Genomic DNA, 24,720 nt, shown 5'->3' with positions numbered 1-24,720 from the left:
AATGGAACCTGCTTTGGTCTTCTGCTGCTGTAGCCCACTCACTTCAAGGTTCAATGTGTTGTGCATTCAGAGTCTCTCTTCTGCACACCACTGTTGTAACGCGTGGTAATTTGAGTTGCTGTTGCCTTTCCTGTCAGCCTGAACCAGTCTGGTCTTTCTCCTCCGACCTCTTTCATTAACACAGCATTTTCACCAACAGAACTGCAGCTCAATGGTTTTTGTGTTTTGTTTTTCACACCATTCTCTATCAACTCTAGAGACTTGTGCATGAGAATCCCAGCAGTTTTTGAGATACTGAAACCACCCCATCTGGCACCAACAATTATTCCACAGTCCAAGTCCCTTAGATCACATTTCTTCCCCATTCCGATGTTTGGTCTGATCAACGTCTGAACTTGTTGAGCATTTCTGCATGCTTTTAGGCATTGGGTTCCTGCCACGTGATTGGCTGATTGGATATTTATTTGCAGTAACGAACAGGTATACCTAGTAAATTGGCCACTGAGTGTAAATTCAAGTAATTGTTCTCCAAAATAAAAGCTGGTATTAGAGATGGTGACCATGAAACTGCTGCACGGTGATGAAAATCCATCTGGTACACTGATGCTCTTCAGGGGAAGGAAAATCATCTTCCTTATATATTCTGACTTGTGTGTAACACCAGACCCGCCAAGGTGGTTGACCCTCAACTCTCTCTTCAGGTCAGAGTTCGTTAAGGATGGGTAACAAATGCTGGCACTTCCACATCCAATCAAGGAATAAGTATAACTGTGAGCATCAGCATATTTTGTGAAGTTGACACAGTGCCAAAGAACTAAGTGGGTCAACACGAACACTTTCATTGGGGTTTCTAGCCTCACTTAATATTGTTGTGCACAAAATCTTTTACCTTCATAGTAAGGATTTGCCCCCACCCCCCAGTTTATTGTTTTACCCCTCTAACCGAATATCAAGAAAACAGAGCATTCCTATCTTACTACCTGATGGAAGAAGCTACTTTTAGTCCATCCACTACTAAAGACCAAAGAAACTGTCTGCAGCAAATAAGATTTCGACTTGAGCTTATAATGCAACTCCCCTAAGGTTTTCAGGATGCCACTAGACTCATCACAGTCACTGAAGTACTTTTGAACTGATATCTTGGGAACAGCTTCGCTAATTTTCATTCAACACATTTTACCACATAGAGAAGTGGAGTACTGACTATTTAACTTGCTTTAATTCCCCCACCCCACCCCCAGTTTTGCTGAGTGAGAGATTAATATTGGCCAGGTCACTGGATAACCTCCAGGTCGTCTTCATGATCGTGCTGTGGGATTTAATTCAAACACCTGGGATAGCAGATGGGCCTACTTCAACAGTGCAGCACTCTCTCACAGGAGCGCCAAGATTTGGCGCACATCAACCTGGAGCGGGGCTCGGAATCCGTCGGCTCTTGAGACAGTGTAGGGGCAGCTACGTTCCTGGAGAACGTAAGAAATAGGAGCAGGAATATCCCAAATGGCCCCTCAAGCCTGTTGTGTCATTCAGTAAGATCATGATTGATTCAGTCTTGGCCTCAATTGCACTTTCCTGTTCTCTCCCATGCTTGACTCCCATGAGGTTCAAATGTCTGTCAGTCTTTGCCATAAAAATTTTAAATGAACATGCTTTCATAACTATCTGATGTAAAGAGTTCAAAGATTTATGACCTTCCGAGGGAAGGAATTTTCTTAAAAAAATTGCCAGCAGGGGAATTATCCTATCAAATTCCATCATACTGATCCCCTTCAGAATCCTGTAGGAGTGCCAACTTTTCTTCATACATCAAATGTCAAACCCTTCAGCAGAACCAGCCGGGTAAATATTCTCTGCATTGCCTCTTACACAGGTGTATCCTTCCGTAAATATGGAGACAAAAACTGTGCACAAATGTTACTCAGCACTGTTTAAAGTTGCCTCAAAATCTTCCCACTTTGAGATGACAACAGTATGAAGGATGAGGGAGAATCAGTTACTTATATGGATCACATACAAAATGCTGGAGGAACTCAGCAGGTCAGGCAGCATCTTTGAAAAAGCAGAAACAGTTGCTGTTTTGGGCCGAGACCCCCTCATCAGGCCGGTCTTGTTCATTCATTTTCATAGGTGCTGCCTGTCCTGCTGAATTCCCGCAGCATTTTGTGCATGCTGCTCTGGATTTCCAGCGTCTGCAGAATCTCTTGTACTTGCACGTACATATATCCTGCCCCCATTCCAAACATTTACAACTGGAGCTTGAGCATGATGTAGGCATTTTAAAAATCCAGCTAGCTTTAAATAAATAATCTACAGCACTCTAATGAAAATACCAGGAATGTAGGAACTGGGAAATCGGGACGTCACAGTACATTACACCCCCAGCAATCAGAAGTTTGGGGTTCAGTGTCTGTAAGGAGTTTGTACGTTCTCCCCATGACTGTGTGGGTTTCCTCTGGGTGCTCCAGTTTCCGCCTACATCCCAAAGCATGCAAGTTAGGGTAAGAATGGTGTGGAGAGGCGGTGTTGGTGCTGGAAGCATGGCAACACTTGTGGGCTGCTCCCTTCCTTGGAATGTGTTTGTCGTTGACTCAAAAGACGCATTTCACTGTACGTTGCGATGTATATGTGACAGTGTTGGCGCGAGGCCAAGTGGTTAAGGCATTCGTCTAGTGATCTGAAGGTCGCTAGTTCGAGCCTTGGCTGAGGCAGCATGTTGTGTCTTTGAGCAAGGCACTTAACCACACAGTGCTGTGCGACGACACTGGTGCCAAGCTGTGTGGGTCCTAATCCCCTTCCCTTGGACAACATGGGTGTCGTGGAGAGGGGAGACTTGCAGCATGGACAACTGCCGGTCTTCCATACAACCTTGCCCAGGCCTGCGCCCTGGAAGCCTTCCAAGGCGCAAACCCCTGGTCTCACGAGACTAACGGATGCCTATATGTGACAAATAAAGCTAATCTTTAATCTTTAATTCAATTTCCTCAGTTATCTTGTCTATTTCCTGGATTTTAAAGCATAACAGTTCATATACTTTCAAATTATGTACCGTTTCTTCCAAAGATTTATTTCATTCATTAAAAAAGCCAGTTGTCATTTGCACAGGCCCAGTTTGCCCGTGAATTATACAGCTCTCGTACTTCTGACACTCGGTTTCCATGTAATGTTCTTGCTTTTAACTCAGTGAAAATGCTAACAGCACACTACCATGGAGAAGTAACTATTAAAAATAATGGGCTTGATAATTAAAATAAGCCTACCAAATAATGCCTTACAATTTCAGGCTGTGTTCTAGGGCCTGAATGACGGTGCAGAAGTGGTATATATTAAGTTTATAACTTTCCAGGTTAAATCATATTTGATAGGAATTCTTCGTGGGCATCCTGAGCAGAAAGTTCTCTCCACTGGAACGTGATTCCATTATGAAATGTTGACATTAAATAAAAATACAGCTTCCCAAGAATCAGTCCAAAATTTGACAGTGAAATGTACGGCCAGCTGTTGTGATGAGACCTGTTCACTGATGACACATCAAGCCAAATCTCTGATGGATTATTGCACAGATTGCAATTAATTACAGTTTGCTTCTCCCTTTTACTGGTTTAATTTTCTGGAGCCGGTCTGCTCCTCTGAAATTGTCACTCCTCATCTGCCCTCGCCTACACAATCCACGTGTAGGGACCCGACCCTTGCTGATCCTGGTCTGAGTTGTGACAGTGAGGAAGTTCTACCCACAAAACTCCCTTGGAAGCTTCGACTGCCAGCTAAGCCCGACCCATGTTTTGTTTTTCAATTTCTTTGTCATTGCAGAGATTTAGGATTATTAGCAGTGATGATATTATTAACATTTTAAAAGTTGACTTTTCTATTTTTTAAAAAAGTCACAATTATGTAAGAGTGCAAAATTAAAAATACTTGATTGTAGTGAAATAATTAAAAAAGAAGGAACTTGCTTTCCTCCAAGTTTTAAACTCTCTTCTCACCTACTGTGCCTCACTCTCCCTTGCTTTCTGCCTCACCTTTGCTTTCTTCTTTCCAGCTTCACTCTCCTCCTCCCCGTCTCATGCTCCTCCCTCTCCCTGCCTTCAGCTCTTTCCCACCCTCCCTGCTTCCCCCTTCACCAGCAATCTCCCCGTCTCACCCTCCCTGACTCCTTCTCTCTTGCACACCAGATTTAATCCAGAATGAGATTACACATTTTACAATCTCAGCAAAGTAAAGCTACACCACTAGACTCCGTTAAATAGAAGTGGCCACGGCAGGTACAATTATAATGTTCAAAAGACATTGGAACTGAACAGAATTGGGTTTAATATCACCAGCATATGTTGTGAAATTAGTTAACTTTGCTGCAGCAGGCCAATGAAATACATGATATAGGGAGTAAAAAAACTGTGAATTATGGTACGTAAGCTAGTACCCATGCAGAGTGACTCTCAGCAGCTTACTTCAGTCCTGTACAGTAGCCCCCCCCCCACCAATACCAGACAATGCAGCCAGTTAGAATGCTCTCCACGGTAATCTGTAGAGTGACCTATCAGATCTTCTCAAATTCCTGATGAAATATAGCTGCTGTTATGCCTTTATAGCTGCATCAGTAATGTTGGGTCTAGGTTAGGTCCTCCGAGATATTGGCACCCAGGAACTTGAAAATCATGGATACATGATTACGTGGATCGGAAAATTTGAGAGGGAGATGGACCAGTATGGGCAAATGGGATTAGTGTAGATAGGCATCTTGGTTTGCTTAGCTGAATTGGGCTGAAGATTCTCTTTCTATCCTATATAATTCTATCAATCCTTGGATCTGTGGGCAGAAAAATAGCATATGGAAGGGACCCTCCCTGCCGAAGGGTCTCGGCCCGAAACATTGAGTGTATTTTTTCTCATATATGCTGCCTGGCCTTCTGAGTTCCTCCCAACATTTTGTGTGTATCACTTGGATTTCTAGCATCTGCAGATTCTCTCTTGTTTGTGAAGTGGAAGCTAATCTAAAGAATTGTGAGGTAATACATTTTGGGAGATGCAACAAGGTGATGGAATACATCATAAATGGGAGGATTTGAAAAATGTGAATTGATAAATGGACTTTGGCGTCTATATCCACAGATCCGTGAAAGCATCAGAGTTCCTCACTGAGGGGCTTAGGAGAGTAGATGGGGTGCTTTCCTTTATTCAACGTTCAAAGTAAAATTTACTATCATGGTGCCATATACAACCATGAGATTCATTTTCTTCCGGGTATACTCAACAAATCTATGGAATAATTAGAACAGAATTAATGAAAGACCGCCCAACTGGGGCATTCAACTAGAGTGCAGAAGACAACAAACTATACAAATACAAAATGAAGAAATAATAATAAATAAATGAGCAACAAATATCAAGAACATGAGCATAGAATATAAAAGAAGCAAGATTATGTTGGTACGATATCCAACCCAATTTGTAGCACAGCTTGAGTTTGGTGTATAGCTGTTTATCACCATGTTATACAAAGGATATGATTGTATTGGAGAGGGGGCAAAGGAGAACTGAGGACTTAGCCAGCGTTGGAAAATTGAGCTGTGCAAAAAGATTGAGTGGGTCTGGGTTGTCGCCTTGGAACACACAAGGCAGGAAGGAAACTGAATTGATCTGTATAAGATTGTGGTTGTTGTTCTTTTTGTGCCTTGTGGCGCATCGGGTGGCATCTTTGCCGTTTCCTTAGCACTTGTCTGTGTTTTACGAGGTCAAGCTGCTAACTCAATGCAAAACTCAGCACGGATGCAAAGCATGCAAGGAGCTGGCCAGATTTGAACCCAGCACCATTCACCTCGAAGCCCAGAGCTGATGCCACTATACCTCTGGCCAAATGTTCAAGACTATGAGGATCTTCTTGTGCAATAAATAGGAAGAAACTATTATCCTCTGTACAATGGTTTAACAACAGATTTGGAGAGAGCAGTTAAATATATGATTGAGAGAAGGATTAGAAGGGAGAAGAGGAGAAAGATCTTACCTACCCAGAGTGAGGCTGACATTTGGAACCTGTAAACTGCATGGCCAGTAGATGGAGAAACCCCTCCCATTAGGAAATGCCTGGGTACATATTTGCAGAGCTACGTAACCTGTGTTAGAAGTGGGATTCAGCTCAACATCTCTTCTTGACCAGCACAGATATAATGGGCAGAATGGTCTCCTTCAGTGTGTTAAATTTTCTGTGATTCTTTGAATGTAGTGAGGTACTCTGTCGCAATAATTCATTGCCATGTGTCCCACTCCAAAGCACGCTAACACAACACTTGAATTTCTTACATGCCTTTTAAAGTTCCCAAGTCACTTCATGGGTGAAGCGAAACACCTAGGCACTTTAAAAGAGATGTGAGGTTATAGCCATGGAGCTCTGCAGCACAGAAACAGGCTGTTTGGCCCACCTATTCCATGCTAAACTGTTGTTCTGCTTAGTCGCATCAACTTGCAACCTGGACCATAGAGCCTCCGTACCCCTCCCATCCATGTACCTTATCAAACGTCTCTTAAACGTTACAATCAACGTGCTTGGTCATAAACATTTTTACGAAAGGTGGGAGGTAGGGAGGAGGTGAAGGGTGTAGGGAGAGACCCCCAGCGCAGCTGTGATGGAACAAATATCACTGGAGGCTTGTATAGGAGGAGGTGATAGAAGACGCCTTGTTGGAAACCTACATTAAAATACTGTCCCGTGCACAAATGTGGTTATTACAGGCTGTTGAAAGGTTTTGCCACCGTGTTACCAAGAGATGACTAGAACAGTGTTTGGTAGTATTGCCCCAGAACATTTTGGTCACTGATTGAGTCGGATTACTAATTTTCAATGATCCTGCACCTCGGATCTGCTTTTGTAAACTTGTTTCCCATGACGAGTACAAATGGCCTGAGGACTGTTCTGGGGAATGCAGAGCCAGACCACAGCTGGCAGAGTGAACACCTGCTTTGGGTGTTTACTCTCACCTTACGAGATGGAGCATTGCAACCAACGTTGGCATTTCTTCCGTTGGAAACCTGGAACGTTAAAAGACTGAAGTAAATTAATACCAAGTGGAAATTGAGCCATGATCTGTAAAGCTCCTGTTTAATCCGTGCCAAGCTGAAAGGACAATGGACTACGTGCAATGTCGGTCAGTTTGTTTTTGAAAGCTGACTGCTCAATTGCAGAAACAGAATCTACCGAGACAGCTTTTCTTTTCTTGTCTCACACAGGACCCAAGTGCAGACAAGTGCCCCTCAGGGGATTTTGTGACTGCAAATGAATGGGCACTCTTTCTCTTTACTTATGACTCTCTCGTTGCTCATTCCCACAGGACCTGGTCAAGTGCCAGACGAGTCGGTGCCTACTGCATGGTGCCAGAGAGGGGTCATTGCTTTTCTCCATCATTGACATTTCCAGGGCCGTTGCTCAGCTACTTGCTCATGAGCTGTTTGATCTTCTGTCCTCCAACCACAAACAAGGGAAGATCTGCAGATGCTGGGAGTCCGGGCAGCACGTACAAAAACGCCGGAGGAACTCAGCATCTATGGGAAAGAGCACAGTCCACGTTTCGGGCCGAGACCCTTCAGCAGGACCCTGCGGCCCTGCCTGGCTTCTCATCCATCCTCGGCATTGCTGTGTGAGGTCGCTCACCTGTAGTCCTTCACTTTAAGCGCCAGGCCGAATCGGGAAAGTCAGGTACAGTCTGAATCGGGGCAACGGGGCCCAGACCCAGAGCGAACAGACAAAACCCAATGTTTGGACAATTTAAACGCTGGGCCGGATCGGGAAGGTTGGGGATAGACCAGAACGAGGTGGCGGGGTCACGTCTCCAGAGCAGCAACGCAATGCGTGGACAACGATGTAAGTGCTGAAGCAGATTGAAGAGGTCAGGGTGTGGAAGCCCGAGGTGAGGGATGGGCCGGTTAAGCTCGCTGCTCCTCAAGGTTTCCTCGGACTCGTGCTGAACTACAGTATATTCGGTTCAAGTTCAAGTTTAATTGTCAACATACATGAATGCTGCGAAACGAAAGAGCATTTCTCTGGGGCCAAGGTGAAACACACAGCACCAGCAGCCATACACAGCACAAGGCACATATAAGATAGCAGTAAACGTGCAGTCACACAAAAAAATAATAGACCCTGAGTGTAATTTCCTGTAGATTAATGGTGCCTGGTTGTTGTCAGCGAGAGCAAGCCTGCAGCAGTCCGCAGATAAACACATTGCAGTTGTTTTCTACTGTGCGATACTGTGGGCAGTATCGATGGAAAGGACCAGCCCTCAATGCTTGCCGTACCTCTGCTCTCTTCCACACTGCCTTCAGCATCTCTTCCCTGGGCAGCCTGAGGCCTGGTTCCGCTGTACAACCGAGACCACGCAGGTCCCCCTGCTGCCGGCTCACCAGTGAGCCAGTGAACCAGACTTGCAGTACTCTACATTACCAATGTCCAACTGGGTCTTGTGATCACAAGAAAAATGTCCAAGACCGTCACTCGCTAGACTGCACACAGCCTTCACACACTGACTACGACGCCTTCCTGTAGCAGGCAGCAACACATTCTACCTGAAGTTCAGCTTCATCACTATCGGGCAACTCATTCAAGGGGCAGACCTTCAGTACTTGATTTTCTCGATAACCAGCAGTGTCTTGTAATTGGGGAAAAAAGATGTAAAGGTCAAACAGTTGCGATTTTGGTTGGACAGGGAGTGGCTGCTGTGAAAATGCATGCTGCCGTCTTACCGGAAGTAAGATGGAAGTAGCTTAGTGTCGATAACTCCCAGGGGTATGGAATTCCATATCTTCCCAAGCCCCTGATGGAAGAAATATTCCTTGTTTCCGTTTTAAAAGGGTGATTGATCCCTTTATCTGAAATAATCACTTCTAGGCCCAACAGACGGAAGCATCCTCTCTGGATATACCTTGTAAATCCTCCTCAGAATCTTCTTTGTTTCAATAAAGTCACTCCTCTCTCTTCTAAATTGCATTGAACATAGGCCTAGACTGTTCAGTTGTTAAGATCAGTCCAGTATTCCAGGAGTCAACCTGGTGAACTTACTGTGAACCAACTGTAAGTCTGCTTGTAGCTCCAGAAGTAGACTAGAGCAAGTTCACAGCACTCCCATTCGATTCTTGCTTTTCGTGGGCAGCACGGTAGTGTAGTGGTTAGCACAGCGCTTTACAGTACAGGCGACCTTGGTTCAATTCCCGTCACTGCCTGTAAGGAATTTGTATGTTCTCCCCGTGACCGTGTGGGTTTCCTCCTGTTGGTGGGGTAACTGATCATTGTAAATTGTCCCGTGATTAGGTTAGGATTAAATTGGGGGATTGGGAGGCATGGCTCAAAGGTCCAGAAGGGCCTATTCTGCACTACCTCAATAGAATCAGTACTGCCGTGTACAGTTGTATGGATGGAGCACAGCTACTCAACTTTTCTATTCTGTCACTCATTCAACGACAGCCAATGTTCCATTAACCTTCCTAATTACTTGCTGAATCTGCATGTCCATTTTGTGTTTTAAATTTACTCAGTGAAGATGCCTAAATGTTGTTTTGTTAATCTTTAGCTCAAAGCAAGATGCGATTTCTTAAACAAGTCATGTTTAGCATCTGCCTCAAAATGATTTTGCCAGCACAAGTTTCTAAGTGGATTATTTCCCAATTAGCTGATAATGTGGCATTCTTTAATGACCTCCAAAAACCCTGTAAGGAGGTTCACGAGCGTGATCCCGGGAATGAAAGCGTTAACGTATGAGGAGTGTTTGATGGCTCTAGGCCTGTACTCGCTGGAGTTTGGAAGATTGAAAGGGCGGGGGGGGGGGGGTGGATGTGTATCTCATTGAAACCTATTGAAGATTGTAACATCCTAGTGGATGTTGAGAGATTGTACGAGAGTCTAGAAGTCTTACAGTAGAAGGATGTCCCTTTATGACGAGATGAGGAAGAATTTCTTTAGCCAAACAATAATGGAACTATGGAATTCATTACCACTGACAGCTGTAAAGGCCAGACCATTGAGTATATTTAAAGAGGAGGTTGATAGGTTCTTGATTAGTAAGAGTATCAAAGGTTATGGGGAAAAGGTAGGAGAATGGGGTTGAGAGGATAATCAGCCATAATCGAATGGCAAATCAGGTTTGATGGGCCTAATGGTTTAATTTTGCTCCCATTTCTTATGGTCTTATCTGCAGCTGAAGATGTGAGGAGGCCACTCACCTTGAAGTAATTGAGAAAAAATTGTCCTGAAGGATTCATTTAAAAAGTTTGACTCTAGGATTATGGAAAACAGGCAGGAAAATGGAGCTGAAGCTTTAATCAAATCAGCCAGTCCAGAAAGTTAACAAAGCGTGAGTGATGGACGGAGATCCCCTCGGAGGGCAAGAGGAGATCCAGTACCTGATATGAAACAGTGAAGTCTGGCTTCGTAAAAAAAAAGACCACATTCATATGAATGTAAGAGATGATTAGAATCAGGCCATTCAGTCCCTTAAGCCTGATCTGCCCTTCTAATGTTAGAAATGGCAGTGAATTCATCAGGAGGTGAAAATAAAAATAAAATCCTACAGATGCTTAAAAACTGAAAAAAAAAACACCACCAGAAATACAGGAAGCATTCAGCAGGTTGAATGATGTTAGAACTGACAAAATTCAGACAATTCTGATACTTTCTGTTTTTGTTTCAGTTTATTCAGCATCTGTAGTTTACATTTTGGTTTTCAACTGTGATCTTATTGAATGGCAGAGCAAGCTCGAAGAGTCCTGCTCTTGTTTTCCACTTTCAGATGAATGCAGTCTTTCTTTTACTTAGCCAGACTTGGTTGTCTCATGTATCAGCAAAATAAACAAGTTAGTCATTCCAACGTGCCACTCCCATTCTAAGCCACCTGCATCTACATTTTCCAATCCCACACTTCATTATAAATTGAGATTTGTTGCAGCTTTATAAGCTCACAGGACAAAAGAAAAACAGTGTCAAAGTTACAAGAGGTTCTGCAAATGCTGGAAATCTTGAGCAAAACAAGCAAAATGCTGAAGGAGCTGAGCAGGTTTCGCAACATCTATAGAAGGAAATAGAAATACACAGTTGATATTTCAGGCATCAGAATCAGATTTAATATCACCGGCATATATCATGAAATTTGTTATCTTTGCAGCAACAGTACAAAGCAATACATAATAATACAGAAAAAATGTGAATTACAGTAAATATATATATAAATAGTTAAATAAGCAGTGCAAAAATTAAAAAAAAATAAAAACTAGTTAGGTAGTGTTCATGGGTTCAATGTCCATTCAGAAATCACATGGCAGAAGGCAAGAAGCTGTACCTGAATCATTGAGTGTGTGCCTTCAGGCTCCTGTACCTCCTTCCTGATGGTAGGAATTAGAAGAGGGCATGTCCAAGGTGATGGGGTACTTAATGAAGGACGCCACCTTTTTGAGGCATTGCTCCTTGAGGATGGCCTGGGTACTACAGAGGTTAATGCTCAAGGTGGTGCTGACTATGTTTACAACTCTCTGCAGCTTATTTCAGTCCTGTGCAGTAGCCCCCGCCATCCCCAGACAGTGATGCAGACAGTTAGAGTGTTCTCCACGGTACATCTGTCGACAGTTTTGAGTGTCCTTGGTGATGTACCAAATTTCCTCAAACTCCTAATGAAACATAGCCGCTGTTGTGCCTTCTTTGTAGCTGCATCCATACGTTGGGTTCAGAATAGATCCTCGGAGGCCGGGACTGTCTTGGTCCAAAGCGTGGATTATTTACTTCATTCCACAGATTCTGCCTGATACGCTGAATTCCTCCAGCATTTTGTGCATGTTGCTGAAAAAGAATCTCTAACCTTTCCCTCCGAAGTATTGCTCAAGAGCAGATAGCGATAGCAAGGCAAGTTCTGTATCGGTGCAGTAGGTAGTGCTGCCGCCTCATAGCTGCAGTAGCCAGGATTCGGCCCTGATCGCTGGTAATTTGCATTTTCACAGTCTGCTTGTGAGTGCATGGGTTCCACCCCACATCCCACATCCCAAAAGTGTGTGGGACAGTGGATTTATTAGCCTTGGTGTGCAGATGATAGGGGGGGTGTGGACAAATCAATGTGGGGTTGATAGACATGCGAGAAAGAACGGGTTACAGGATAATAAATGGGTGAACGCTCTGAGAGCAGTCATCAACTTAATGGGCCGAATGCCCTCATGCTGTAACAAAAAATGATAGTATCTGTAATACCTAAAGTTTTCCTTTCGGTATTACAGAAATGACCAAGATTTCCTTTGGTCTCTGAAGCAATTATTTTCTGCCTATGGTTGTATCTAAAATTCTCAAAATTATTCTGAGCCACTAGTTATTGGCAAATTCTGTTCCAATAAAAGTACAACTGTTGAGATCAATTCTTTCCTTGATAGCTTTTGTTGTGCACATTACAAAACCTTCTCATACAGACCATATCAAACTACAAACATATATCCAATGTATGTTGTAGATGGGGTTTAAGTAAATACTTGTCCAGTTACTGTATTGTGGACTTTTCTGACTGTATTGATTCTGTCAGCTGTTGCTCTATTTAGAGATTCTGCCCCTTTGAATTGAATAGCTGGCGTCAGATGTTTGTTTCTTCAGCAAATTCCAGAAGTGCTATTCATTGTGAAACATTCCAAAAGCTGGAAAAATCCATTCGCTCTGCTTGTTCTGTGGCCATTACATCAGCATCTGCTCTGCCTGCCACCACACCTGACTTGTTTCCGGACAAGTAATTCTGCACGTTCTCTGAAGGTCTCGTGGATAGGGGTTCGGGGTTCCTCTGTGTCCAGCGAAGCCAGCCACCAGTGGGTTAAAGGCTGACAAATGATGCATGCTCTTTGGTGATGGATGTGCTTTCCAGCAATTCTCTGGTCAGTAATGGTTAAATCAAAATGAACATCCCACGAGTGCAGCATTTTCTTGTCCACAAGAGGCCCCAGCCAGCTGAGGAAGTGTTTGGTTCTCACAGTGAAGTTAGGTGGGAAGACACAAAGAGCCAAATTTTTCTGCAGAGCTAGCACAAGCGATTATTCAGATACTGTAAGTCCAGAGTAGCGCACACAAAATGCTGGAGGAACTCAGCAGGCAACACCTATGGAGAGGAATAAAGAACTGGGGTTTTGGTCTGAGACTCTTAATCAGGATCCTGAGGGTCTTGTCCCAAAACAATGGCTCTTTATTCCTCTCCACAGATGTTGCCTGACTTGTTGAGTTCCTCCAGCATTTTTATCTTTCTTTGTGTAGAGTTCTCCACTTTTAGTTGATGGTTTCCTTTTGGTCTTGCACATTTTTGAATGCCCTATTGGCGTGTATTTATATTTCATTGCAAGGTGCACCCATTGTTAATGAGCCTTTCACAAAACAAGGCCTAGACGCAGTGAGAAAGAATGCCCTGTTTTCCTTGGTGGGGAGCATTATAACTAGGTTGCACTGCTTCGCTGATTGGTAGAATGGTTGTGGGAAAAAAGCTCATTCAGCAAGTGTTGGAGACTGGAATTTGATGCCTGAAAGGCGGTGGAGGCAGAAAACCTCACCACGCTTTAACAGTCGTCTAATTGAGCAGTTGACCCATAGTCCTGCAGGTCATGGCTTTAAGAGCTCAAAACTGCAACTGGCCTAGAATTCACTTTTGGTTGGCATGGATATTGTGAGCCAGCTGGTCTCCTTCTGTGCCATAAATTCTAATTTCTAATAGATCGGACTAATAACCAAGTGAATAACTGCTTGGAGTTAGTTGAATCAGCATGGATAGAAAAAGTGGATTCTTCTTACTTAAAGCCCACTCACACTATTCATTATTAACTGGGGTTGTCTTTTTCAGCTGGCCGATAACACAGTCTATGCCCCTTCTGTTCCAGGGCATTAAACCTTGGCTGGGTAAGATGACTCAGGGTGCAAATATGTTGGCTATATTTTGCACGTCCGGTTTGGAATTTGCTCCACCCAATCCGGGTATTTGAGACTTCTGCCTTGTGTGCTGCTCAGGGCCATGAGTTTTTTTGTGGGTTCCGAAGGTTGAGACAAAGCAGAGTGGAGCATGCTAGTCTCTGGTAATTAAGGAGCACCAGTTTTTCCAGCTCCTGTTATTTTGAGTCACTAAAGGTGCACACGGCCCCATTTTTATCTACTTAAGAGTAATACAACAGAGAAACGGACCCTTTGGCCCAACTTGTCTAAACTAACCACAGCATCTTCCCTGCTAGTCCTGTGTGTCCACGTTTGGCCCCATAAACCTACAACCCTCCCCTGTCCCCTTTGTGTACCTAGCCAAATGTTTCTTAAATGTTGCAGTTGTATCTGCCTTGACCACTTCCTTGTAACTCCTTTACAAAGAGAGTAGTGAGTACCTGGCAACTCATTTCAGGTACTCACTGCCCTCTTTGTAAAGAAGTTACCCCAGATCTATTTTAAATCTCTCCCCTCTTCTAACTGTGCCCTCTAGATTTTGACTCTTCAACCCTGGGGTTAAGACTGACTGTTCACCTTATCCATACCCCTCTCTCTCCCTATAATGCAGGTCCCTTTAGTCCAACCAGCATCCTTGTAGACCTCTTCCACACCCTCTGCAACATTATGTACCCTGCAACTTAATATCTCTGCTCCTAAGCCCAATGTCCTGACTGAAGGCCAACATGCTAAATGCCTTCTTCACTGCTCTGTCTACTTGCTCAGCCAATTTCAATGAGCTGTGCACTTGTACTCCAAGTTCCCTCTGTTCCACAGCCCCCAGTGCCCTGCCATGTACTGTATAGGTCCTACCCTGGTTTGACTGTCCAAAATGCATCACCTTGGACTTATCTACATTGAGATCCACTTGCCATCCCTCAGCCCATCTCCCTGACAGATCAAGATCTCTTTGCAGTTCATTGTAACCTGCTTCACTATCAATAAGAATCCCTAATTTAGTATCATCAGCAGAGTTGGTCATCGTGTCATATACATTCACATCCAAATCGATGATAGCGGTCCCAATCCACCCCACTAGTCGCAGGCCTCCAGTCAGAAAGTCAACCTTCAATAAGCACCCTACTTCCTATCTTCGAGGCATTTCTGAATCCATCTCGCTAGCTCCCCACTGAATCCCATGTGACCCAATCTTCCAGAACAGTCTGCTATGCTGAACTTTGTCATAGGCCTTACTAAAGTCCATGTAGACAACATCTGCTACTCTTCCCTTATCCATCCCCTTGGTTACTTCAAAAGATTTGTCAGAATGATCTCCCTCACTCAAAACCATTCTGACTATCCCTGATTAGGCATTGACTATCTAAATGATGGTAGATCTTCTCCATCAGAATTCCTGCTGTTAACTTTGCTCACTGGCCTGTACTTTGTACCTTTCATGAGCAATGGAAGAACATTAGCTACCTTCCAATCTTCTGGAACTTCGCCAGTTGCTAACATAGAACATAGAATAGTACAGCATTTTACAGGCCCTTCGGCCCATAATGTTGTGCTGACCCTCAAACCCTGCCTCCCATATTCACTAGTGTATCTGCCTCCACCACTGACTCAGGCAGTGCATTCCACGCACCAACCATTCTCTGAGTAAAAAACCTTCCTCTAATATCCCCCTTGAACTTCCCACCCCTTACCTTAAAGCCATGTCCTCTTGTATTGAGCAGTGGTGTCCTGGGGAAGAGGCGTTGGCTATCCACTCTATCTATTCCTCTTAATATCTTGTACACCTCTATCGTGTCTCCCCTCATCCTCCTTCTCTCCAAAGAATAAAGCCCTAGCTCCCTTAATCTCTGATCGTAATCCATACTCTCTAAACCAGGCAGCATCCTGGTAAATCTCCTCTGTACCCTTTCCAATGCTTCCACATCCTTCCTATAGTGAGGTGACCAGAACTGGACACAGTACTCCAAGTGTGGCCTAACCAGAGTTTTATAGAGCTGCATCATTACATCGCGACTCTTAAACTTTATCCCTCGACTTATGAAAGCTAACACCCCATAAGCTTTCTTAACTACCCTATCTACCTGTGAGGCAACTTTCAGGGATCTGTGGACATGTACCCTCAGATCCCTCTGCTCCTCCACACTACCAAGTATCTTGCCATTTCCTTTGTACTCTGTCTTGGAGTTTGCCCTTTCAAAGTGTATCACCCTACACTTCTCCGGGTTGAACTCCATCTGCCACTTCTCAGCCCACTTCTGCATCCTGTCAATGTCTCTCTGTAATCTTCGACAATCCTCTACACTATCTACAACACCCCCACCCTTTGTGTCATCTGCAGACTTGCCAACCCACCCTTCTACCCCCACATCCAGGTTGTTAATAAAAATCACGAAAAGTGGAGATCCCAGAACAGATCCTTGTGGGACACCACTAGTCACAACCCTCCAATCTGAATGTACTCCCTCCACTATGACCCTCTGCCTTTTTCAGGCAAGCCAATTCTGAATCCACCTGGCCAGACTTCCCTGGATCCCATGCCTTCTGACTTTCTGAATAAGCCTACTGTGTGGAACCTTGTCAAATGCCTTACTAAAATCCATATAGATCACATCCACTGCACTACCCTCATCTATATGCCTGGTCACCTCCTCAAAGAACTCTTATCAGGCTTGTTAGACACAATCTGCCCTTCACAAAGCCATGCTGACTGTCCCTGATCAGACCATGGTTCTCTAAATGCCCATAGATCCTATCTCTAAGAATCTTTTCCAACAGCTTTCCCACCACAGACGTAAGGCTCACTGGTCTATAATTACCCGGACTATCCCTACTAACAAAAAACAAATATCTCTACAAGGGTCTGCAATTTTTTTCCTGGCCTCCCAGAAGGTTTACACTTCACTTACAATTTAAATGTTTTACTTACAGTAAATGTACCACCATTTAAACTAAATAGTAGGGGATTGGTTCTACAGCATGGCAAAGTATGGATCAGGTAAAAGGGAAGGAGAGTATAGGAGAGGTTACTGAAGTCTCCAGAATAAAGAATAAGACAAAAAAATTGAGAACACCATAAGAACTTGACTTCAGGCAACATAGAGATAAAATTGAAAAGAAGGGCATTGAATACGGACTGAAGGTGTTACGTTTGAATGCACTCAGTACACAGAATAAGATGATCTTGCAGCACAGTTAGAAATTGGCAGGTATGACACTGTGGGCATCACAGAGCTGTGGTTGGAAGAAGAGCACAGCTGGGAGCTTAACAGCAAAGGATACACATCATATAGAAAGGGCAAGCAGGTGGACAGAAGGTGGTTTTGTTTGTAAAAATGAAATCAAACCCTTAAAAAGAAATGACAGAGGATCATAAGATAAAGAGTCCATGTCATTAGAGTCAAGAAAGTGCAAGAATAAAAAGGCCCTAGTGTGAAATCTATAGAGGCCTCTGAACAGTAGCCAGGATGTGCGAGTACAAATTACAACAGGAGATAGAAAGGGCTTGTAAAAAGGGCAATAATACGATGGTCATTTGAGGTGTTCAATATGTAGGTAGATTGGGAAAATTGGGTTGATGCTGGGTCCTAAGAGAAGGAATTTGTTCAATGCCTACAAGGTGGCTTTTCCTACTAGGGAAAAGGCAGTTCTGGATTAGGTACTGTGTACTAAACCAGATTTGATTAGGGAAATTAAGGTAAAGGAATATTTGGGAGGTAGTGATAATATGATAGAATTCACCTTGCAGTTTGAGAGGGAGAAGCTAAAATCAGGTGTAATCAGTATACACAAGAGATTCTGCAGATGCTGGAAATCCAGAGTAGCACACACAAAATGCTGGAGGAACTCAGCAGGTCAGGCAGCATCTATGGAAGTGAATACAGTCATCGTTTCGGGCCGAAAGACACTGGAGAAGAAGGTGGCAGAGGGGAATAGCTAGAAGACCATAGGTAAAGCCAGATGGGCAGGAAAGGTAAAAGGCAAAGAAGTAGGAATCCAGTAGGATACACTATTGTGGTTGAGTAAAGGTGACTACAGAGGCATGAAAGGGGAGCTGGCCAAAGTTGATTGGAAGGAGACATTAGCAGGAATGATAGTAGAGTAGCATTGGCTAGATTCCTGGAACTAATTTGAAAGATGTAGGATCAATTTATCCCAAAGAAGAAGCATTCTAAAGGGAGAATGAAGCAGTTGTGCCCAACGAGGAGCAAAGTCAAAGACAGCATAAAAGCGAAAGAGTACAATATAGTAAAAACTAGTGAGAAGAGCTAGAGGATTGCAAAGCTTTTAAAAGCCAACAGAAGGCAACTAAAAATCAATAAGGGGAGAATAAAAAATTAAGGTAAGCTAGCCAGTAATATAAAAGAGGGTAACAAAAGGTTTATTTCTGATATGTGAAGAGTTAGAGATGCAAGAGTGGATATTGAACTGGAAAAAAATGCTGGAGAGGTGGTACTGAGGGACAGAGAAATGATGGGCAGGTTGAATAAATATTTTGTGTTAGTCTTCACTGTGGAAGGTAGCAGAAGCATGCCAGAAAATTGAGAACGTGAGGGGGTAAATGTAAGTGTCGTCGGTATTGTTAAGGAGAAGGAACTTGGAAAGCTGAAAGGTTGGAGGGTAGGTAAGTCACTTAGACCAGAACCCCAGGGTTCTGAAGGAGGTAGCTGAAGAGATTGTGGAGGCATCCTTGAAGATTCATCGGTTTCTAGAATAGTTCCAGACAACTCGAAAATTGCCAATGTCACTCCATTCTTTAAGAGGGGAGGGAGGCAGAAGAAAGGAAATTATTGGCCAATTAGCCTGACTTCAGTGGTTGGGGAGATGTTGGGGTCTAGTGTTAAGGATGAAGTTTTGGGGTCCTTGGTGACGTATGATAAAATAGACCAAGGTTAACGTGCTTTCCGTAAAGGGGAAATCTTGCCTGACAAGTTTGTTGGAATTCTTTGAGGCAGGATATTCAAAGGAAAACCAGTGGATTTTGTTTGACAAGGTGCTGCACGTGAGGCTGCTAAACAAGATCGGAGTCCATGGTATTACATGAAGATACTAGCACATACAGAAGATTGGTTGACTTGCAGAAGGCAAAGAGTGGGAATAAAGGTTTTTCTGGTTGGCTGTCAGTGACTGGTGGTGTTCTGCAGGGTTTGGTGTTGGGTCCGCTACTTTTCACGTTATATGTCAATGATTTGGATGGTGGAATTGATGACATTGTGGCTGCATTTGCGGACGATACAAATATAGGTAGAGGGGCAAGAGGTGTAGAGGAAATGGAGGCAGTAGAAAGACTCAGATTAGGAGAATGGGCAAAGAGATAGATGGAATACAGTGTAGGAAAGTGTATGTCATACACTTAGCTAGAAGAAATAAAGGTGGAGGCTACTTTCTAAACTGGGAGTAAATTCAGAAATTGGAGGTCTAAAGGGACTTGGGATACTTAGTGCAAGATGCTCTGCAGGGTAATTTGCAGTTTGAGTCAGTAGTAAGGAAGGCAGATAATTTGTTAGCATTTGTGTGAAAAGGACTAGAATATAAAAGCAAAGATGGAATACTTAAGTCTTACACGATGTTGGTCAGAACACATTTAGAGTTATATGAGCAGCTTTGGGCCACATATCTAAGAAAGGATCTGCTGGCATTGGAGAGGGACCAGTGGTGGCTCGTAAGAATGATCCCGGGAATGAAAGGACAGTATTTGAGGAGTGTGTGATGGCCTTGGGCCTGTACTTCCTGGAGTTTATAAGAATGATGGTGGGGGGGGGGGGGAGATCTAATTGAAACTTATCAAACATTAAAAGGCTTAGATATAGGGGTCATAGAAAAGATGCTTCCGATAGTGGGGGTGGCTAGGACCTCAGAATCAAAGTACATCCCTTAGAACAGAGATGAGGAGGAATTTTCTTAGCCAGAGGTTGGTGAATCTGTGGACTTTATTGGCACAGATGGCTGTGGAGGCCAAGTCATTGGGAATACAGTGAATTCCAGTTATCTGAGACACGTAGGGACCAGTACATTTTGGTCCAATTAAGCAACTGTCCTAAGAAGCTGAAGTTTCATGGAAATAGTTAGAAAGGTATAAAAAAGACAAACTGTGTAACAAATTAAATATTGAAATGAAGTACAGAACAAATTAGAACATACCAGTAGTGCTACAGTCATATAAAACTGTTCTATTTCCTAATAATTATTGGTGGAGGAATTCATCAAGTGTATGCAATAAACCAAATCAGCCCAGATACCTGGTACAGATAATGGATTGCCTTCATACAATGCAGTGGTTGATTGAATCTTCATTTTCATTGTAACATTCAGTATGATTGTTGGTACCTTCAAATTCTTCGTAATTCCTAGCTTGTTGAAGTAGTGAAATCATTTCATTTTCACTCACAGCCTTTTTGGCATCTCCAAGCCTAAATGCTTGAAACTGCAGTGAGCTGAACAATTCAGAATTGTCTTACTGCTTACTTTTCGCCAACTGACTGTGACAAAAATCACTGCTTTTTGAACACAAACATAAGCAACTGACACTATTTAAAAACTGTTTGCTCTGAGCACAGTGTAGCGTTCAACAGCCACGTAAGTGTGCACAACTGACACTAGTTAGAACCCTATTCGGCAACATTCTCCTTTCCCAATTAAGCAGCATAGTGTCCTAAATGAGGAAGGGGAATTCCAGCAATTTTCTCGATGTTTCTATTCTTTAAGAGTTGTCACAAATAAATGGCTCTCCCAATAGCCCAGTTAACTGGAATCCACTATATTTGAAACACAGTGCAATGTTAGTGCTCCCCAACTACCACTTCATTTACTTGGCCTGCCTCATTCATCAAGAGGAGGGTGCTGCATTGCTTCTTCAGGTACATTCCTCTATTCCACCATTCCACCATTCCAGCATTGACACGAAGCATTGCTGCAGGAAAGCAACATCCATCATCAAGGTCCCCCATGCTTAAGTCGTGCTCGCTTCTCGCTGCTGCTATCGGGAAGAAGGTACAAACAACAGGAATTCTGCAGATGCTGGAAATTCAAGCAACACACATCAAAGTTGCTGGTGAACGCAGCAGGCCAGGCAGCATCTCTAGGAAGAGGTGCAGTCGACGTTTCAGGCTGAGACCCTTCGTCAGGACTAACTGAAGGAAGAGTGAGTAAGGGATTTGAAAGTTGGAGGGGGAGGGGGAGATCCAAAATGATAGGAGAAGAGAGGAGGGGGAGGGATGAAGCCAAGAGCTGGACAGGTGATTGGCAAAAGGGATACGAGAGGATCATGGGACAGGAGGTCCAGGAAGAAAGACAAGGGGGGGGGGACCCAAAGGATGGGCAAGGGGTATATTCAGAGGGACAGAGGGAGAAAAGAGTGAGAGAAAGAATGTGTATATAAAAATAAGTAACAGATGGGGTACGGGGGGAAGTGGGGCATTAGCGGAAGTTAGAGAAGTCGATGTTCATGCCATCAGGTTGGAGGCTACCCAGACGGAATATAAGGTGTTGTTCCTCCAACCTGAGTGTGGCTTCATCTTTACAGCAGAGGAGGCCGTGGATAGACATGTCAGAATGGGAATGGGATGTGGAATGAAAATGTGTGGCCACTGGGAGATCCTGCTTTCTCTGGCGGACAGAGCGTAGGTGTTCAGCAAAGCAGTCTCCCAGTCTGCGTGGGGTCTCGCCAATATATAAAAGGCCACATCGGGAGCCATCAAAAACGCCATCCCCTTCTCGCAATTCCTCCGTCTCCGCCACATCTGCTCTCAGGATGAGGCTTTTCATTCTAGGACGAAGGAGATGTCTTCCTTTTTTAAAGAAAGGGGCTTCCCTTCCTCCACTATCAACTCTGCTCTTAAACGCATCTCCCCCGTTTCACGTACATCTGCTCTCACTCCATCCTCCCGCCATCCCACTAGGAAGAGTTCCCCTGGTCCTCACCTACCACCCCACCAGCCTCCGGGTCCAACATTCTCCGTAACTTCCGCCACCTCCAACGGGATCCCACCACTAAGCACATCTTTCCCTCCATCCCCCCTGCATTCCGCAGGGATCGCTCCCTACGCAACTCCCTTGTCCATTCGTCCCCCCCATCCCTCCCCACTGATCTCCCTCCTGGCACTTATCCGTGTAAGCAGAACAAGTGCTACACATGCCCTTACACTTCCTCCCTTACCACCATTCAGGGCCCCAAACAGTCCTTCCAGGTGAGGCAACACTTCACCTGTGAGTCGGCTGGGGTGATATACTGCGTCCGGTGCTCCCGATGTGGCCTTTTATATATTGGTGAGACCCGACGCAGACTGGGAGTCCGCTTTGCTGAACACCTACGCTCTGTCCGCCAGAGAAAGCAGGATCTCCCAGTGGCCACACATTTTAATTCCACATCCCATTCCCATTCTGACATGTCTATCCATGGCTTCCTCTACTATAAAGATGAAGCCACACTCAGGTTGGAGGAACAACACCTTATATTCCGTCTGGGTAGCCTCCAACCTGATGGCATGAACATCGACTTCTCTAATTTCCGCTAATGTCCCACCTCCCCCTCGTACCCCATCTGTTACTTATTTTTATACACACATTCTTTCTCTCACTCTCCTTTTTCTCCCTCTGTCCCTCTGAATATACCCCTTGCCCATCCTTTGGGTCCCCCCCCCCCGTCTTTCTTCCCGGACCTCCTGTCCCATGATCCTCTCGTATCCCTTTTGCCTATCACCTGTCCAGCTCTTGGCTCCATCCCTCCCCCTCCTGTCTTCTCCTATCATTTTGGATCTTCCCCTCCCCCTCCAACTTTCAAATCCCTTACTCACTCTTCCTTCAGTTAGTCCTGACGAAGGGTCTCGGCCTGAAACGTCGACTGTACCTCTTCCTAGAGATGCTGCCTGGCCTGCTGCATTCACCAGCAACTTTTATGGGAAGAAGGTACAGTAGCCTCAGGGCTCACACCACCAGGGTCAGGAGCAGTTATTACCCCTCAGCTGTCAGTCTCTTGGACCAAAGGGGATAACTTCACTCAACTTCACTTGCCCCATCATTGAAGTGGTCCCGTAACTTATGGATTCACTTTCAAGGATTCTTCATCTCATGTTCTCGATATTTATTGCTTATTTATTTTTTATTGTTATTTCTTTATATTTTGTATTTGAACAATTTGTTGTCTTTTGCACATTGGTTGAACACTCAATTTTTGGTCGTTCATTGATTCCATTGTGGTTATTATTGTGTGGATTTATTGAGTATGCCCACAAGAAAATGAATCTCAGGGTTGTATATGGTGACATATATGTACTTGGATATTAAATTTACTTTGAATTTTGAAATATATTTTGTGTGAGGAAGTCATCTTGGATGCACCATGCAAATTTCATCCCATCCAGACCCCCTGCACTCTGGGGGCCCAGTTGAAATCAGGAAAATTGAAGCCCTGACTTACTATTCTCACAACTAGGTGAAACCTCTTGACACATCTGCTCCTCAGTTCCCAGGACTGTGGGATTGGGGGTCCCAACAATGGTGGTCTTCCCCTTATTTTCATGTTCTACCCAAATGGCCTCCTTTGATGATTCTGAAGAATAGACAGCTGTTATGTCCTTTATGGAAAAGGGAACACCCCTCCACTATTACCCGTTCCTCTTTCACACCTAAAGAATCGGTATCACAGAACACTGAACTGCCAGTCTTGCTCTTTGCTCAGCGTGTTTCTGTTATGACCACAATATCCCAGTCCCTAGAGGCAATTCACAGCCCCAGTTCATCTTCCTTGCCTGTTAAGCCACGTGCATTGAAATAGAAGGGATTTAAAGTAGTGGTCCTATCTACCCTTTCAATGTAAGATGACTATCCTGATTCCCTGGTTTATACTTTGTTTCCTGTTGTCTAGACCTGGTACAGCCCACAACTGCAACTCATGGGTCCTGGTACGTGGCCCGTAATGAAAGTGCAGCCGAGCTTGCCTTTGGCCAGTGATAAAGTGTTTGCTCAACTGTTGCCGGCATTAACCCACAAGACAATTGGTCTGCCCCAGTAAACTCCATGCACGACTGAATCACTCCCCCACCCCTCAAGCCTGCTCCACCATTTCATAAGGCTAATTTTAAGCTTTTGCTGTTGCAAGCCTTTGTTTTCAGACATAGTGTTTGCAGCCCCCTCACTAATAAAGAATCATTTCGTAAAAGTAACCATCCATATGTTGTTAAACACAAGATATTTTGCAGGTGCTGGACATCTTGAGTTCCTTCAGCATTCTGTGTGTGTTATCCAAGCTTGTTCTTTGGAGGTGGATTTTTTTCATCACTCCTTTCAACCTACCTGACTGTTACTTACCCGACCTCTCGCCTGCACACAGACTTTAATGTTAAGTTCTGTTTGAGACAATGGGAAGTTTTTCTTTGTTAGACACTTAGTATAAATGAAAGTGTAGAGGTGGTGTGTGTGAGGCATTTAATTCCTTGGCTTCATGGAAGGGGTAGCCACAAGGCAGGTCTGTGCGTCCTCACAGCAGCGGCTGACTTGCACTGCTCTCAGATTAGTCCTGGAGGCATGCTGGGCGTTGAGGAAGATTCAAGGGGGTTGTGGACGTGCGAGGTGGAGATGAAGCATGGCAAGGAGAGATCTTGCAGTTTCTTTTAGATGCCAGATGAGCCCCAGTAAACTCCACCTCTCCTGGATCTACAAGAAAACCTTTGCTAGGCCCAATGCGCTCCTTGTTTCTCTGGGAACACCAGAGAGCTCTCTAAGAAACACTAATTCAAATAATAGTAAATCAGTCTTTTTCTGTGCAGGATTCAGAATCAGAATCAGAACCAGGTTCATTATCTCCAGCATGTGACGTGAAATTT

At 44.1% G+C, this 24,720-nt stretch overlaps 1 protein-coding gene across 2 annotated transcripts in view; it reads left to right on the top strand.

Annotated features, from left to right (window-relative positions):
• The window catches only part of LOC140187922 (cytosolic arginine sensor for mTORC1 subunit 2), a 177,583-nt gene that overhangs the window by 54,715 nt on the left and 98,148 nt on the right, over nucleotides 1-24,720 (top strand). The gene's annotated exons all lie outside the window — the stretch shown is intronic.

Source organism: Mobula birostris, chromosome 25, assembly GCF_030028105.1.
Source record: "Mobula birostris isolate sMobBir1 chromosome 25, sMobBir1.hap1, whole genome shotgun sequence".
NCBI lineage: Eukaryota > Metazoa > Chordata > Chondrichthyes > Myliobatiformes > Myliobatidae > Mobula > Mobula birostris.
Note: the sequence above shows the minus strand (reverse complement) of the source record. Positions and strands in the feature narration are given on the sequence as shown.